General features: G+C 42.5%; 1 pseudogene; it reads left to right on the forward strand.

The window, feature by feature from the left end:
* The first annotated feature begins 642 nt into the window (after nt 1-642).
* On the forward strand, nt 643-7767 carry LOC117088095 (annotated as a pseudogene).
* Nucleotides 7768-16738: the final 8971 nt, after the last annotated feature.

A 16738-nucleotide genomic window follows, 5' to 3' on the forward strand; every position in this document is an offset into this window, starting at 1 on the left:
AAGGACTCACATTTTGAATTACTGTAATCAACATGGACGTTGCTTCAGTTACCTTTATTCTTCAGTCCCCATCAATAAATTCATATGGAAGAGAAATTGTACGGCATGTGTGTACCAAAGACTTGTGAGTGATCTGATCATAAATGACACTAGAGAGCTGAAACTGTCAACATAACAAACTAAAAGTCTTCAGCAACAGTTTTAATAACTAAAAATGTGTGGGATTTCAGGTAGAGAATCTCTAGCTCTGCGTTCAGTGTGAACATGTTTTTAGGTGCAATTTGTTGTCAAATAACGTAAGAAAACTTTACTTGGATGAACCCTTTAATTGTATTTTCTGTGAATAAACATTCAGCCAAGCACTAGGCTTGATGTTCACAAGAAAACACAGTGATAAAATGCTGCTAAAATGGAAAATAAGAGAGGAAATCCTTTATAAGCTAAATAAGAAGGGAAAGTCTTTCCAAGGGCAATGAATTCTCTTGGAATACCACAGACTTCTTACTGGAGAAATTATGCCTTGAAAAATCATGAGAAATCCTTTCTTCACAGAGTAACACTTGTGGCACATGTGAGATTTCACACTGGACAAAACACGGTTAGCATCTTGAAAGGAGATGCATGTACTTTTCCAGAAGCAAAATGAAAGTTCTCACAGAGGGGGCCTCCTCTGCCTTGTCCTCAGAATTGGAAAATGTATTGTCCATCAAGGAGCCTCAGTACTGAACCTAAAACTCAAGAGAAAATGTTTCCTGAATAACAAGTGGGATGATGACTTGAAATTTTGCAAAACAGGTACAATCTTAATATGATAGGCCTTACTAAGGCTAAATAGCCTTATCCATGGTTGAAATTGACACATCATTATATTAAAAAATCACCACAAGTGATTGATTTTACTCTGCAGCCAGGGTTTATGTCAAGTGTGAGGATAATGAGCAAGAAATTCGACCCCTTAGCAAACTGGTTGGAGAGGCAAGGATTGTGTCCAGGCAGAGCTCATAACATTATTTATTGTTTAATCTGTTTAATTAAATATGGAATTTACCCTCAAACTGTGGCTGACATTATATGTAGTCCTGAGCCACATTAAGATGTACTGTTTGTGCTGTGAAATTCTACGGGATTTGACAAATGCATGGTGGCTGATCTCCAGCATTAAAGCATAACACAGAATGCTTCTCTTATTCAAGCTCTTCTTCCCTTCACATAGAGGGAATCAATCGACTTTTGTATACTAACTTTCGAATTTGTTTCTTTATTCCCATCTTCTTTAATTAAAGCACAAGATATCGTACTCAATTTCCATTTGATCTTCCAAAAGAAAGGTACTGACTAATCCATACCTGAATTTCAGTGATTCAGACTCAGGTCCGCCACTAAGCAGTAAAGGCCAAACCTCCTGTGCTGCCACCTCATGGCCGACAGAGGGCAATGAAACCCATCGGTCTGGCCATGCAGGGCGCATGCGCGGTCGGCTTCCCGCGGGAGCCCGGTCTCCACGGAAGACCTGAGTTTTCTTAACCCAGCGTGAGGGAGGGGCCGCCGCTCTGGCTTTGGGGCTGTGGCCTCCGGGGAGGTTCCGGATGGGGGCGTTGAAGGGGCCGCTCTTTTTGCAAGGCCCAAGATGGCGGGCCCTGCGCAGGCAGCGCTGTTCCGCGCCCTCAGGGCGTCCGTATCCCATAGAGGCCGGATGCCCCAGCTGGGCCCGGATGCCCCCGCTGGGCCCGGAGCATCCTTGGCGCTGCCCTCGCCGAGCGGTGCTGAATCTGAGGTTGCGCGGGGGGGGGGGGGGGGGGGGGGGGGGGGGGCGGCTCCGCGAGGAGCGGCGGCAGCGAGGGCTGGAGGACCCGGGCTCCGGGGCTCCGGGGCGTCTGGCCTGGGTGGGACTGAGCCCATCCAAGGACTGGGACTCCCAGGTTCTGGTGCGGGTGGATCCTGGGCAGGCTCAGGACCAAGTACCTCTCCTTCCACCAAGGAGCGCCCAGAGGCTGACGGGAGCTCTATCCAGGTTCACCTCCTCCTCCTTCAGGTGTTTACTTTTCCTTTATTTCTGTAAGGCCAGAAATTGGCGCCATCCTTCACATCGGTGAATCGGGTTACCCATTACCCATTACCTCAGGTTTATTGTTATTGCCATTAACGGTGTTGGTGGCATTATCACTAAGATCATCATTGTTGTTATTGTCATTCATGATTATTAGCAGATGTGTTCATCATTTTGTCTCACTATGCATTTTTTTTTTTTTTTTGCGATTGATTTTGTATGACGTTAAATTGAACTTCTTTAATCTTGACTAGTATTGTCAGATTCCTGAAGAGCATTCCGGAGGACAACTCCTGCCTTTAGTACAGCCACAGAATTTCGTGGGCACAGGAGAGCACCTAGAATATTCCCCTTTCATTGTACAGCAGCTTTGGGAAATGGTGGCTGCCTGGCTCTGAGATGAGGTGGAAAAGACCGGATACTGGGGCAAGTGATAGCACCTCCACTGGTGTTTTTATGAAGCCAAGTGCACTGTCTCCCACGTAGACTTAGAGTAAAATCTGATGGCTCTAAAAGGCCATGTTTGCCCTTCCTGGACTTCCTGGGAGCCTTTAAACCTTGTGTGGTTCCTAGAGTGGCTAAGTTGCCATATCTGTGCCTCGTATGGCAGCACCAGTCTTTTCTGGGCCAACAAGGGCACTTAGAATGTTTCCAGAAGCTCAGGCATGCTGTGTCTGTTCCACCCTTCTGTTCAATGGCAATTCACTGGGTCCCTGGCTGACATAGAACATCTTGTAGAGGGATGGGCTTGGGTGGCTTCCTGGCCAGCCTTTCCAGGCGGTTATCTTTGAAAAACTTGAAGAGACTCACAGAGGCCATTCACTGGTATTTCATGACTGCAAGTGGGGTTTCTGGTTCCTTGAGCTTACTTAGAATATTTGAATGGCTCTGAATGGCCAAGAAACCCTCCCTGGTCTTGGAAGCTGCCAAAAGCTATTATTGGGCCTCTGAAGAGTCTTTAAAATTTTTCTGGGTACAGCTGAGAATAGGAAACTCCTCCAGGTCTAGCCCAACCAGCTCAGGTCGAGTCCTGAAAAACTGGTGGGTATTGGGGGAGCTCATCTTATTAAAGAGCAATTGGTGGCAAAGCTGGGTCTCCAGGACAGCTGTGTGTGTATATGTCTGCAGAGCATGCCTTGTAGTCATCTTTAGTAACTGAACACCATTTGTGAATGGATAAACTATATTCCTTGCTGTACAATAATGAAAAATCCATATTAACAATGGTAGTAATAAAAATATTGATGAATATTAACAGGAATGATGATCATCATGATACTAGTACTAGTGGTTATAATACTGATAATAATACTAACCCTATGGACTTGGGACATACAAGTTTTCCCTAAGTGGATAATAGGCATAAATATTTGGCGGTGTAGGGTTATTTCAAGTCCCAGAAATCAAGGATGAACATCTAGAACGTGAAGAAAAACAATCTGGAGGTTGGCATGTACACACTTTGGGACTCCTGTGTTAACTTCTGGTGTTTCAGCCTAAGAGGGAATGTTAATATAACCCTGGTCCTGCAACACCATGCTGACCAACACCTACCAGCTTTCAGGAGATAAGATAGCTGGCTGATGGGGCAGGGATCCAGAGAAGGCATGGGTCCAGAGCCGTACATGTTGCCCAGTGGCAGAGTTCATGACAAGCAATAAACCCCAGGACAATGTCATTCCCAACCACCTGGCTGTCATCTGCTCTTTCATGGCCCCTCTCTACTGGTACTTCTAGGCACTGGCATGTCCTCCAGAGGCTGTAGGATGGCATCATACTCAGTACTCTCCCACCTGCAGGAGGCAAGAAAGATGGAAAGAGCTAAATACCATGGCTTCTGGATTTTTTTTGGTGGCATGGCATATTTTGCATTTGCTTTAATAATGGTGGAACCCAGTCAGTGGTTTGCAATACAGCTTTGGATGACTCTGGACACCTGTAGAGATTTTGACAATTTCCAGAAGGTCACAAGTTCTTGGAGGACTTTTTCATGAGTTCTTTGACTGAAAAGGTGGTTCAAAGAACTACTGTACTGACTTAGAAAATGTTGCAGAGGCTGGGTGCAGTGGCTCATGCCTGTAATACTAGCACTTTGGGAGGCCGAGGCGGGCAGATCTCGAGGTCAAGAGTTTGAGACCAGCCTGAAACCTGGTCTCTACTAAAAATACAAAAATTAGGCAGGCGTGGTGGCATGCAACTGTAACCCAGCTACTCAGGAGGCTGAGGCAGGAGAATCGCTTGAAGCTGGGAGTTGGAGGTTGCAGTGAGCCAAGATTGTGCCACTGGACTCCACCTGGGCAACAGTGCGAGACTCTATCGCAAAAAGAAGAAAAAGAAAATGTTGCAGAGACTCTGGTGAACAGGTAGTCCCTCTCCTGCCACTACAGGTAAAAGTTTCTTGGCCACAAACCTAATTTAGCAGTATACCTTCATCTTAGGTGAGTAACAGAAAGCCATTCATGATCTATCCAAGCATGGAGGGGGAATTTGACTTAGGAAATTTTAGGTGGACTAGTTGGTGAAAGAAAGTACATTCTAGGGCTCACAGGCCTACACACACAGTTGCTAGCACATAAAGCATATGTATGAATTCTTTCTGAGCCCATGGCAAGATCAGGGTGCACTTCATCCATCTCCTATGCTGGTATGAATAGATACTTGCCTGAAAAATAAAAGAATAACTCAGGAAGTCCATTCTTCTACAGGACACCAGGTAGTACAGTAGGAGTCTTGGGGTTGCGGTGGTATGTATGTTTTAAGGTTGTCTTTTAATCATCTTCAGCAAATTAAAGTCTTCAGAACATAAAAAAAATTATTCAACATTGCATAATAACTACCACAGGTATATCCATGATAAAGAACTGTACCCATATAATAATAACATTAATAACAATCATAATGGTGACGATATAAATGTCATTTCAATGAAGAGAATAATAAAAAAGCAGATATTTAAGAACATATTCCTGTAAGCCTGTGACATTGTTCCCATATGAGCCCTCATGTTATTGACTACAGGGAGAGGCTTGGGGCTGCATCTTGAAATATCTTGTGTGATGGCAAAGAAGAGTGGCAGTAGGGAGAATAATTCTGAGCCACATGAGAGCTTGGGCAAAAGTGGAGATGCCTGTGCCACGTGGAAATACATTACAAATGGACTATGGAAAAGGGTCTGGCCAGAGTCCTGCCTGACACAGGTCATACAAAAGCTTTCAGTAGTTCACCCTAAGAAATGGCTGGTCCAGGCTGTAGATGAGAAGCACTGGGCAGACAGATCCACACCCGCTTCCTGAGTCTCAGAAGTCTGGTGTGCATCGAACATTAAGCCCCCAAGCCTACTGAGACTTCACTTCCTGGCTGGTCTTCTACCATCTGATTCTTGAGCCCCATCACGTAAGTGCCATCTCCATACTGGAATTGCTGACAATGTCTGATGGAGGGTTTCGCCCTGGGTACTCAGTACCAGCAATGGATGAAATACCAGAAGGGAGGCTCCAGGGCTTCCATAGAAGACACATTCTAAAGTTGCTCGGGTGATCAAATGGTCATCTCATAGATTTTCAGTAGAACTGCAGCATTTTGTGAATACCTGAGTGAATGCAGAAAGTATCCAGATGCATGGGCATTCTAGGAAGCTCCCTGTGTAAATCAAATACAAGAAATATCTACTTTTGGGCTCAAAAGCTAACTTAGAAAATAAAAAAAGTGAGATGCTGGCAAAAGGCAAATAACTCCACTTCAGTTCCCGAGAGAAAAATGGTTCTGTAACCTCTGAGTTTATTTAGAAAAAGTTTGGAGCCTCAGGAAGTCCAAGTATATCATTCCTGATGTTTCCAGGGCAGATTGGACTGCTTAGGCCTCTGAGAATATTCTAAGTCCTCTCAGATTTCCATGGGAGACTGTAACTCTACTAGAGCTCAGACCATCCCCGAGCAAGCTCATTGTTTTCTAAATATTCGAAGGAAGTCCATCCAGGGTATGCCTGTATTGGTGAGTTTCACCTTGGACTGGCAGGAGAACACTGAGAATGATACCTCCTGACTTCACTTGGTAAAGGTAGGGGAGCCAAGAAGTCCAGAGCTGGAGAGCACCTGAAATACCAGATGGCAGAAGGACAGTAAGGAGGTGAAGTCAGCTATGGGGTTGGAGCTTCATGTTTACTGCATGTAGGATTCTGAGTTCCAGGACGGATGGGCTGGTGGGGATCAGATACATGTCTTCTTTGCAGGGAGCCAGGCCAAACCAGCCATCTGGTTGCACTACTGAAAGCTTTTGTGTGCCCAGTGGTAGGCAAGACACAAGCCAAACTCTCTTCACCTCTGGCTGGCAGTCCTTGACTAGAGAGGTTTGCATACCAGTGGTCCTATTAGCCCACGCTCTCCTGTGGCTTGCTTTCCTTTCACCTCCTGTTTCTCATGTTTGCCATCATGGAACACATTTCATAGTGAAATTCTTTGACGCTGACTCCAAATGACACAATGAGGACCCAATTTGTGAACTTTTCATATATTTAGGAGAATCTCCACATTGATTTTTGTATCCTTATGTTCATATTGTCACCAGTATTAAAATTTTTACTATTTAGGTCATTGCATTCATTATCATAATTATTAATTATTTTTCATTTATCATTTATTTTTATTGGTTAATTTTTGTGGCAGCTATTATATAACAATCACTAGAGTTTCTCTATTCATGAAAGATGTCCAAGTTAATGGAGGTAACTAGGAGTGTTACTTTACAGGTATGTAAACACAGATAATCTTGGCTGAACTGTGGCTATATTGTCCGGTGTCCGTTTGAAGGTGAAGCCTCTTGTGTTATTCTAAGTGACCTCTTTAGACAGCAACTGTCTCATAATTGCAGAGACGACTTGAGAAGGCATCCTGAGCCTACGCAGAAATACAGAAGCACTTCCATGATCTAAGTAACCTATGTGAAGGCCTGAAAGCCAAAGCAAGATCCTCTTATTACAAAGCTGTCCAAAAAAAAGTTTTCCTAGTAACACTGGAAGTCCATCTGTCACTCCTCCTGGTCTGGAAATGCCAGAAATGTCCTCCATGGTCCTTGTGAGAGTGAAGATCTTTTCAGAATCACCCCAGGAGCCACAGAACCACTCCATCCTACCTGAAATTGCAGAATGACTCTTCTTTTGACCAGAGTCTCAAAAATACATTCATTGATAGTTTTGATTCCTGGGAGCCGCCATTGCTTGCAAAAGATGTGCCAGAGACAAGACATTTTCCGTCTCCTCACTTGTCCGGGGAAGACTGAAGGTTTTCTGAAACACAGAAATGGGAATCTGATCCTCTGAGCAGCCTCAGGGTTTTCTAAGTCTTCCAAGCAGAGTGGAAATTCTGGTGAGGACCCATTGCACCCCCTGATGGTCTGGAATCACATAGGATGATGTGTTTAAACAACTCTAGGTGGAGATATATTTTCTGAGATATTCCAAGGCGGAGGGACACAACTGGACCAGATGTTAGAAGGGCAGCTGAGCATTAAGTGCCTATGTAGTGTTTGCAGCTTAATGTCCCATGCAGAAGGGGAATCTGGGCTCTTGCATTAGAATTCAGTGTAATTCTGGGGTCCTGCTTTCCTTCCAGGAAATCCCACTTCCAACTGGATATCTGGATGAACTACTGAAAGCCACTGAGTGTCCTGCAGCAGGTGAACTGTGGCTAGAGCCCAAGGATGAAGGGGGCTCCCTCTGTCTGTGATTGTGAAGAGGAAGCCTGAGGTGTAGCAGACCCAGGCCCCAGAAGGATGGAAAAAATGAGGTAGGGAGTGAGGGGACCTCAGGAGAAGACTGAGATCTGCAGAATCCCAGGGTCAAGGAGACAGTGCGGTGTCCTGGTGGTGTCCTTGATGTTCCAAGAGGGGTGATAATCCATCTCCTGCGTAAAAGCTTCATATGGGCTGAGGAGAGGAGAAGTGAACAGAGGAAGCAGGGAAGGCCAAGACAGCAACCAGCCTTAGAGCAATTTTAACCAGAAATGGACACAGACCCTGGACCCCATCGCGGGGTTGTAGGCCAAGGACGGTCTCCAGGCAATGCATAACTCCCTTGTCAGGTTAGTGGGAGTAGGGATTGTGAAGTCTGCAGGAGTGTGGAAGGCTGGGCGATGGGAGCAGCTTACTGGGCTGGACCAGAAATACTGAACTTCTTTTCCATCAGTGAAATCCACTTCCGGGTCAGAAAAAACTGCAAGTTCTGGAGGGGCAGGGCCTAGGAGGAGGTGAGGGCCTGAGCCTTCCTGGTTTGACCCCCCTACCCCCTGTGTTTCTGAATCTGTCCTCACTTCCACCCAGCGGATCTTAAGTATCCTCCTTTGAGTCCCCACGAGTGTGTTGTGTGCAGTGGGGCCAGGCTGCTTCATCCATTGCACGTTAAATGTTTCCAATACTTTCTGGCCAAAGCTTAGAGTTGTCAGACCACTGACTTTGAATGTTGACCTGGTTCCTTTTGAACCAGAGTAAAATCTATTGAAGTTTAAGGTCACCTTTTTTCATGGATGATGAAGAGGCAGGCTGTTCAGGCGCATCTGCCCTCAGGTCTGGAGGGCGGCGGAGGTCACTGTGGGTGGTGGGTGAATCCGGAACCTCTGTGGCTCTAGACTTTCAAATATTTCATTTTTTTCTTTTGTAGTTTTTGTTTGTTGCTTGCTTTTTTTTACAATGGGAACTGGAATATAAGATGCCAAACTAGCCTGTGGGGAACATGGATTTTCATAACAGTAACCACAGAGTGTAGTTTCCATTTCTATTCCCTATTCATGTGGGAGGCAGAGAAGGAAATCAGGTGCTCAGTTCCAGGGACATCACAGGACTAGGACATGTACAGTGAGGGTGGAAGGCAGAGGCATTGCTTTAGGAGAATAAAATTACTACATGCACACACATATGTATGTATATGGATGTATGCACACAAATATGCATATTTATAGATTCTGTTCTCCCTCTCTCTATATAATTTCTTTATTTCACACTTGATATGATTTTTTTAATATACTTTATGTTCTAGGGTACATGTGCACAACGTGTAGGTTTGTTACATATGTATACATGTGTCATGTTGGTGTGCTGCACCCATTAACTCGTCATTTACATTAGGTATATCACCTAATGCTATCCCTCCCCCCTCCCCCAACCCCACATCAGGCCCCAGTGTGTGATGTTCCCCTTACTGTGCCCAAGTGATCTCATTGTTCAGTTACCACCTATGAGTGAGAACATGCAGTGTTTGGTTTTCTGTTCTTGCGATAGTTTGCTGAGAATGATGGTTTCCAGCTGCATCCATATCCCTACAAAGGACACAAACTCATCCTTTTTTGTGGCTGCATAGTATTCCATGGTGTATATGTGCCACATTTTCTTAATCCAGTCTGTCATTGATGGAGATTTGGATTGGTTCAAAGTCTTTGCTATTGTGAATAGTACTGCAGTAAACATGTGTGCACATGTCTTTATAGCAGCATGATTTATAATCCTTCGGGGATATACCCAGTAATGGGATGGCTGGGTCAAATGGTATTTCTAGTTCTAGATCCTTGAGGAATCACCACACTGTTTTCCACAGTGGTTGAACTAGTTTACAGTCCCACCAACAGTGTAAAAGTGTTCCTATTTCTCCACATCCTCTCCAGCACCTGTTGTTTCCTGACTTTTTAATGATTGCCATTCTAACTGATGTGAGATGGTATCTTATTGTGGTTTTGATTTGCATTTCTCTGATGGCTAGTGATGATGAGCATTTTTTCACATGTCTGTTGGCTGCATAAATGTCTTCTTTTGAGAAGTGTCTGTTCTTATCCTTTGCCCACTTTTTGATGGGGTTGTTTGTTTTTTTCTTGTAAATTTGTTTGAAAATTCTTTAAGAATGTTGAATATTGGCCCCCATTCTCTTCTGGCTTGTAGAGTTTCTGCCAAGAGATCTGCTGTTAGTCTGATGGGCTTCCCTTTGTGGGTAACATGACCTTTCTCTCTGGCTGCCCTTAACATTTTTTCCTTCATTTCAACTTTGGTGAATCTGACAATTATGTGTTTTGGAGTTGCTCTTCTTGAGGAGTATCTTTGTGGTGCCCTCTGTATTTCCTGAATTTGAATGTTGGCCTGCCTTGCTAGGTTGGGGAAGTTCTCCTGGATGATATCCTGCAGAGTGTTTTCCAACTTGGTTCCATTCTCCCCGTCACTTTCAGGTACACCAATCAGACATAGATTTGGTCTTTTCACATAATCCCATATTTCTTGGAGGCTTTGTTCATTTCTTTTTACTCTTTCTTCTCTAAACTTCTCTTCTCGCTTCATTTCATTCATTTGATCTTCAATCTCTGATACTCTTTCTTCCAGTTGATCGAGTCAGTTACTGAAGCTTGTGCATTTGTCATGTAGTTCTTGTGTCATGGTTTTCATCTCTATCAGGTCGTTTATGGACTTCTCTGCCTTGGTTATTCTAGTTATCCATTCGTCAAATCTGTTTTTAAGGTTTTTAGTTTCTTTGTGCTGGGTTCGAAGTTCCTCCTTTAGCTCTGAGAAGTTTGATTAACTGAAGCCTTCCTCTCTCAACTTGTCAAAGTCATTCTCAGTCCAGCTTTGTTCTGTTGCTGGTGAGGAGCTGCATTCCTTTGGAGGGGGAGAGGTGCTCTGATTTTTTTAATTTTGAGCTTTTCTGCACTGCTTTTTCGCCACCTTTGTGGTTTTATCTACTTTTGGTCTTTGATGATAGTGACGTATGGATGAGGTTTTGGTGTGGATGTCCTTTCTGTTTGTTAGTTTTCATTCTAACAGTCAGGACCCTCAGCTGCAGGTCTATTGGAGTTTGCTTGAGGTACACTTCAGTTAGGCTACTCCCAGTTAGGCTCTCTAGTTAGGCTACTTGGGGGTCAGGGACCCACTTGAGCAGGCAGTCTGTCAGTTCTCAGATCCCAACCTCCGTGCTGGGAGAATCACTACTCTCTTCAAAGCTGTCAGACAGGGACATTTACATCTACAGAGGTTTCTGCTACTTTTTCTTTAGCTATGCCCTGTCCCCAGAGGTGGAGTCTACAGAGGCAGGCAGGCCTCCTTGAGCTGCAGTGGGCTCCACCCAGTTCGAGCTTCCTGGCTGCTTTGTTTACCTACTTAAGCCTCAGCAATGGCGGGTGCCCCTTCCCCAGCCTTGCTACAGCCTTGCAGTTAGATCTCAGACTGCTGTGCTAGCAATGAGAGAGGCTCTGTGGGCTTGGGACCCTCTGAGCCAGGCGTGGGATATAATCTCCTGGTGTGCCGTTTGCTAAGACCCTTGGTAAAGCACAGTATTAGGGTAGGAGTGACCCAATTTTCCAGGTGTGTGTCACGGTTTCCCTTGACTAGGAAAAGGAATTCCCTTCCCCTTGTGCTTCCTGGGTGAGGTGATGCCTTTCCCTGCTTCAGCTCTCACTCACTGGGCTGCACCCACTGTCCTGCACCAACTGTCCAACATGCCCCAGTGAGGTGAACCTGGTACCTCAATTGGAAATGCAGAAATCACCCATCTTCTGTGTTGCTCACACTGGCAGGTGGAGGCTGGAGCTGTTCCTATTCAGCCATCTTGGTGCCAACCTCACTTGATATGATTTCTAAATTTAAATACCTTTGAGACAAACGTGAATTGTGAAAGGATTTAAAAATGTCAGTGAAAAATGGAATTAAAAATAAAAATAAAAATATCAACTTTATTTCTCAATATAATCTCTACTGAGGTCAAGACACTGCATTAAGGGATGATCCCAACCATTCAGTCCATTGCTAAAGAACTGAAGGTCATGGGAATTTAACCATGTCAATGCAGTCTTCTACTGTTAATAAAGAAAAATGGGATGCCCTTTACAGTTATTTTAAGATTAGGAAAAATAAGCTCAAAAGAAACCAAATGAGGACTGTAATGTTGATGCCTAATAATTTCCCATGAAAACTCTTGCAAAATTACCAGTGTTTGATGAGAGGAATGAACAGAAGTGTTGCTGTAGTGCAGAGGGTCTCTCTAGTGAAGCTTTACATGGTACTTTTCTGCAAAAGTATTTGCTAATTTTCTCTAAGAACTCTCCTACTAAGCAGATATTATGGTGCTTTGATCCTACAGAACGTCAACAAGCAAAATGCCTTGAGCATCCCCAAAACCTCCATGGCTTTTGCTTTTGAGAAGTTTGCTTTTGCTTTGACTGGACCACTTCTACCTCTTGGTAGCCATTGCTTTAATTGTGCTTTGCCTTCAGGATCCTATTGATAAAGCCAGTGTCACTCCTTGTTATTATTCTTCAAAATAATGCTTCAGGATCTTGATTCTGCTTGTTCAAAATAGTCCCTAATAGCTCTGCTTTTGTCCACAGCTGATCTAGGCACAAGGGTATTCGGGACTCATCAAATGTAAAGTTTCTCAACTTTCACGTTATAGTCAGTATTGTGTAAGCCAAACCAATTGAGATGTCTGTGGTGTTGGCTATAATATCTCTTGTTAATTGTCAGTCCTCCTCAATTAGGGCATAGAAACAATTTTTTTTTCCTCTCCAAAATTGGAATGGATGCCCCTCCTCTGTGGGCTTCATCTTCAACATTGTCTTATCTCTTCTTAGAATAAGGTATCCATTTGTAAACGACTGATCCTTCAGGTCATTTTTCCCATAGACTTTTCATAAAGAATAATTTTTTTCACCTTTTTTTGTACCCCAACTTCACCATAAATTTGATGTTTGTTCTTGTTTCAGGTTTGGCAGAATTCAAGTTTGGCAGAATTCATGTGGCTCTTTTCAGACTGATGTTTTAAATCCTGTTCAGATATATTAAAACAGGGCCGGGCATGGTGGCTCACGCCTGTAATCCTTGCACTTTGGGAGGTTGGACAACATGGCAAAACCCTGCCTTGACAGAAAATACAAAAATTAGCCTCTACAAAAAATACAAAAATTAGCCGGACAAGGTCCCAGCTACTTGGAAGGCTGAGGCAGGAGAATCGATTCAGCCTAGGAAGCAGAGGTCACTTTGAGCTGAGATTGTTCCACTGCACTGCAACCTCGGTGAGGGGAGTGAAACCCTGTCTCAAAAAAAAAAAAAAGTTAAAATAAACTAGTATATGTGTGTTTTGATGCAAAAGCTAAAAGTTCATGCATAGTTTTTTCATAATTGTTATTTTGCATGAACTTATTGAAGCCCCCTATTATTTGCCATAATTTTCTCATCTTATTAATTTCTATATACATACAGAATTTCCAATTTGTGTAAACCTTTCTTCCCAGTTACTGAACAATTATTTGAAATTTGAAAAATATGAGCTATTTTAATCTGTATTTTTTTTTTCTACTTCTGAATATTTTAGAGAAAATATGGATAATGAGACTTGTAAAATGGAGATGTTTGGAAGTTTCTGTTACCAATGACAAATTAATTTTTAAATAATTTCAGGAAAATTTAGGTGAATGTCTGTACTTTCATGTGAACATTCATAGTAAAACAGATTTTTTGAATTTCTACCCTTGATAAACTTTAATGTAAAATACGTGAGTAAATGTGTACTTTTCTATTCCTCATGAACATTCTCAAGTTTATGCTGTCTGGATTTTCTCAGGACCAATTACAAGCTGTACATGCTGCTGAAGTGTCTCAAAGATTATGTCCCAAAGAGAGTGCCCTGCTGTTTTTCCAATATTAATTTCTAAGTTTTACGAAGTTAAACTTTTTTTTCATAAAATATAAAACATTTTGCCTCCAGCAGAAATACATTTTGGAAGATAACTTTCCCGTGGGTAAGGGGTATAAAGGAAGCTTGGATTTGTTCTGAGAAAGGGAGAGGGTACTTCTGCCCATTGCCATGCACATCTGATTTTAGGGCTGAATGCCTTTCTGAGCTTGGCTCACTCCTCTCAAACTTGCTGGTAAATGGACACAAATTAAAGAGAAATAATTGTACACCATTTGGGATCTAGGAATCCAGATATCTGAACCATTGTTTATTATTTGTCCCTCCCACCCTCTCACCCTTCCAGATCTCTAATGTCTATCATTCCACTTCTATGTCCAGGTGTACAATTATTTAACTCACACTTACAAATTAAAACTTCATGTTTTCATTTGTACAGATTCACTTCCACCTAGCTACCTCTGAGACTGCAAGAACTACCACTCCTCCTCCTCCTCCCTCTCAGCCTACTCAAACAGAAGACCAGGAGCATTATATATATATGCACACACACACATACATGTACACATATATATACACAAACATATATACACACACACATATATATACACACATATGTGTACATATACACACACACATTCATAAAGAATTTGCATTTTAAAGAATGGCAGAACCATAGTTGTTCAAAAATCAACTATATAATTCTATATATGATAAATGTCTACTAGAAAGTTCACGTTGAAAACTGCAAACAAGACTTAGAAAAAATAAAGTTTTTAAAAATTTTATTTTATTTCATTTTAAGTTCCAGGATACATGTGCAGGACGTGCAGGTTTGTTACATAGGTAAGTGTGTGCCATGGTGGTTTTTGTACCTATCAACCCATAACCTAGGTATTCAGCCCCACATGCATTAGCTGTTTATTCTGATGCACTCCCTCCCCACTCACCCCCAGACAGGCTCCAGTGTATGTTGTTCCCCTCCCTGTGTCTGTGTTTTCTCATTGTTCATCTGCCACTTGTAAGTGAGAACATGTGTATTTGGTTTTCTGTTCCTGCATTGGTTTGCTGAGAATAATGGCTTCCAGCTTCATCCATGTCCCTGCAAAGGACATGATCTCATTCCTTTTTATGGCTGCATAGTATTCCATGGTGTATATGTATCACACTTTCTGTATCCAGTCTGTCACTGATGGGCATTTGGGTTGATTCCATGTCTTTGCTATTGTGAATAGTGTGGCAATGAACATATGCATGCAAGTATCTTTATAATACAAGAATTTATATTCCTTTGGGTATATACCCAGTAATGGCATTGCTGGGTCAAATGGTATTTCTGATTCTAGGTCTTTGAAAAATCACCACACTGTCTTCCACAGTGGTTGAATTTACATTCGCTCCAACAGTGTAAAAGTGTTCCTGTTCCCCAGTCTCACCAGCATCTGTTGTTTCTTGACTTTTTAATAATCGCCATTCTGACTGGCATGAGAAGGCATCTCACTGTGGTTTTGATTTGTATTTCTCTAATGATCAGTAATGTTGGGCTTTTTTTTCATATGTTTGTTGGCTGCATAAGTCTTCTTTTGAGAAGTGTCTGTTCATATCTTTTGACCACTTTTTAAAATATTTTTATTTTCACTTTTTAAGACAGAGTCTTGCTGTGTCACCCAGGGTGGAGTTCAGTGGCACAATCTCGGGTCACTGCAACCTCTGCCTCCCAGATTCAGGCGATTCTTCTGTCTCAGCCTCCTGAGTAGTTGGGATTACAGGCACCTGCCACCACATCCGGCTAATTTTTTGTATTTTCAGTAGAGACTGAGTTTCACCAGGTTGGCCAGGCTGATCTTGAACTCCTGGCCTCAAGTTATCTGCCCACCTCACCTTCCCAAACTTCTGGGATTACAGGCATGAGCTACTGCACCCAGTTTTTGCCCACTTTTATATGGGGTTGGATTTTTATAGTTTTGGGTTTTACATTTGAATCTTTAATCCATTTTCAGTTCATTTTTGTATAAGGTATAAGGAAGGGGTCCAGTTTCAGTTTTCTGCATATGTCTAGCCAGTTTTTCCAGCACCATTTATTATTAAATAGGGAATCCTTTCCCCATTGCTTGTTTTCATCCAAAATAAAATGGTTGTAGATGTGCAGTCTTATTTCTGATATCTCTATTTCATTCCATTGGTCTATGTGTCTGTTTTGTACCACTATCACGCTGTCTGGGTTACTGTAGCCTTGTAATATGGTTTGAAGTCAGGTAGCATGATGCCTCCAGCTTTGTTATTTTTGCTTAGGATTGTCCTGGGTATATGGGCTCTTTTTTCATTCCATATGAATTTTGAAGTCGTTTTTTCTAATTTTGTAAAGAATGTCCATGGTAGTTTATGGGAGTAGCCTTGAATCTATGAATTACTTTGGGAAGTATGGCCATTTTCATGATATTGATTCTTCTTACCCATGAGTATGGAATGTTTTTCCATTTGTTTGTGTCCTCTCTTATTTCCTTGAGTAGTGGTTTGTAGTTCTCCTTGAAGAGGTCCTTCACTTGCCTTGTTAGCTGTATTCCTAGATATTTTATACTCTTTGTAGCAATTGTAAATGGGAATTCATTTGTGATTTGGCTTTCTTCTTGTCTATTGTTGGTGTATAAGAATGCTTGAGATTTTTGCACACTGATTTTGTATCTTGAGACTTTGCTGAAGTTGCTTGTAGCTTAAGAATCTTTTGGGCCGAGGTGATGGGATTTTATAGATATAGGATCATGTCATCTGCAAAAAAAGACAGTTTGGCTTCCTCTTTTCCTGTTTGAATATGCTTTATTTCTTTCTCTTGCCTGATTGCCTTGGCCAGAACTTCCAACACTATATTGAATAGGAGTGGTGAGAGAGGGCATCCTTCCCTTGTGCCAAATTTCAAATGGAATGCTTCCAGCTTTTGCCTATTCAGTATGATGTTGACTGTGGGTTTGTCATACATAGCTCTTATTATTTTGAGGCATGTTCCATCAATACCTAGTTTCATGAGAATTTTTAACATAAAGGAA

Source organism: Trachypithecus francoisi, unplaced genomic scaffold, assembly GCF_009764315.1.
Source record: "Trachypithecus francoisi isolate TF-2019V2 unplaced genomic scaffold, Tfra_2.0 Contig00722, whole genome shotgun sequence".
Lineage (NCBI taxonomy): Eukaryota > Metazoa > Chordata > Mammalia > Primates > Cercopithecidae > Trachypithecus > Trachypithecus francoisi.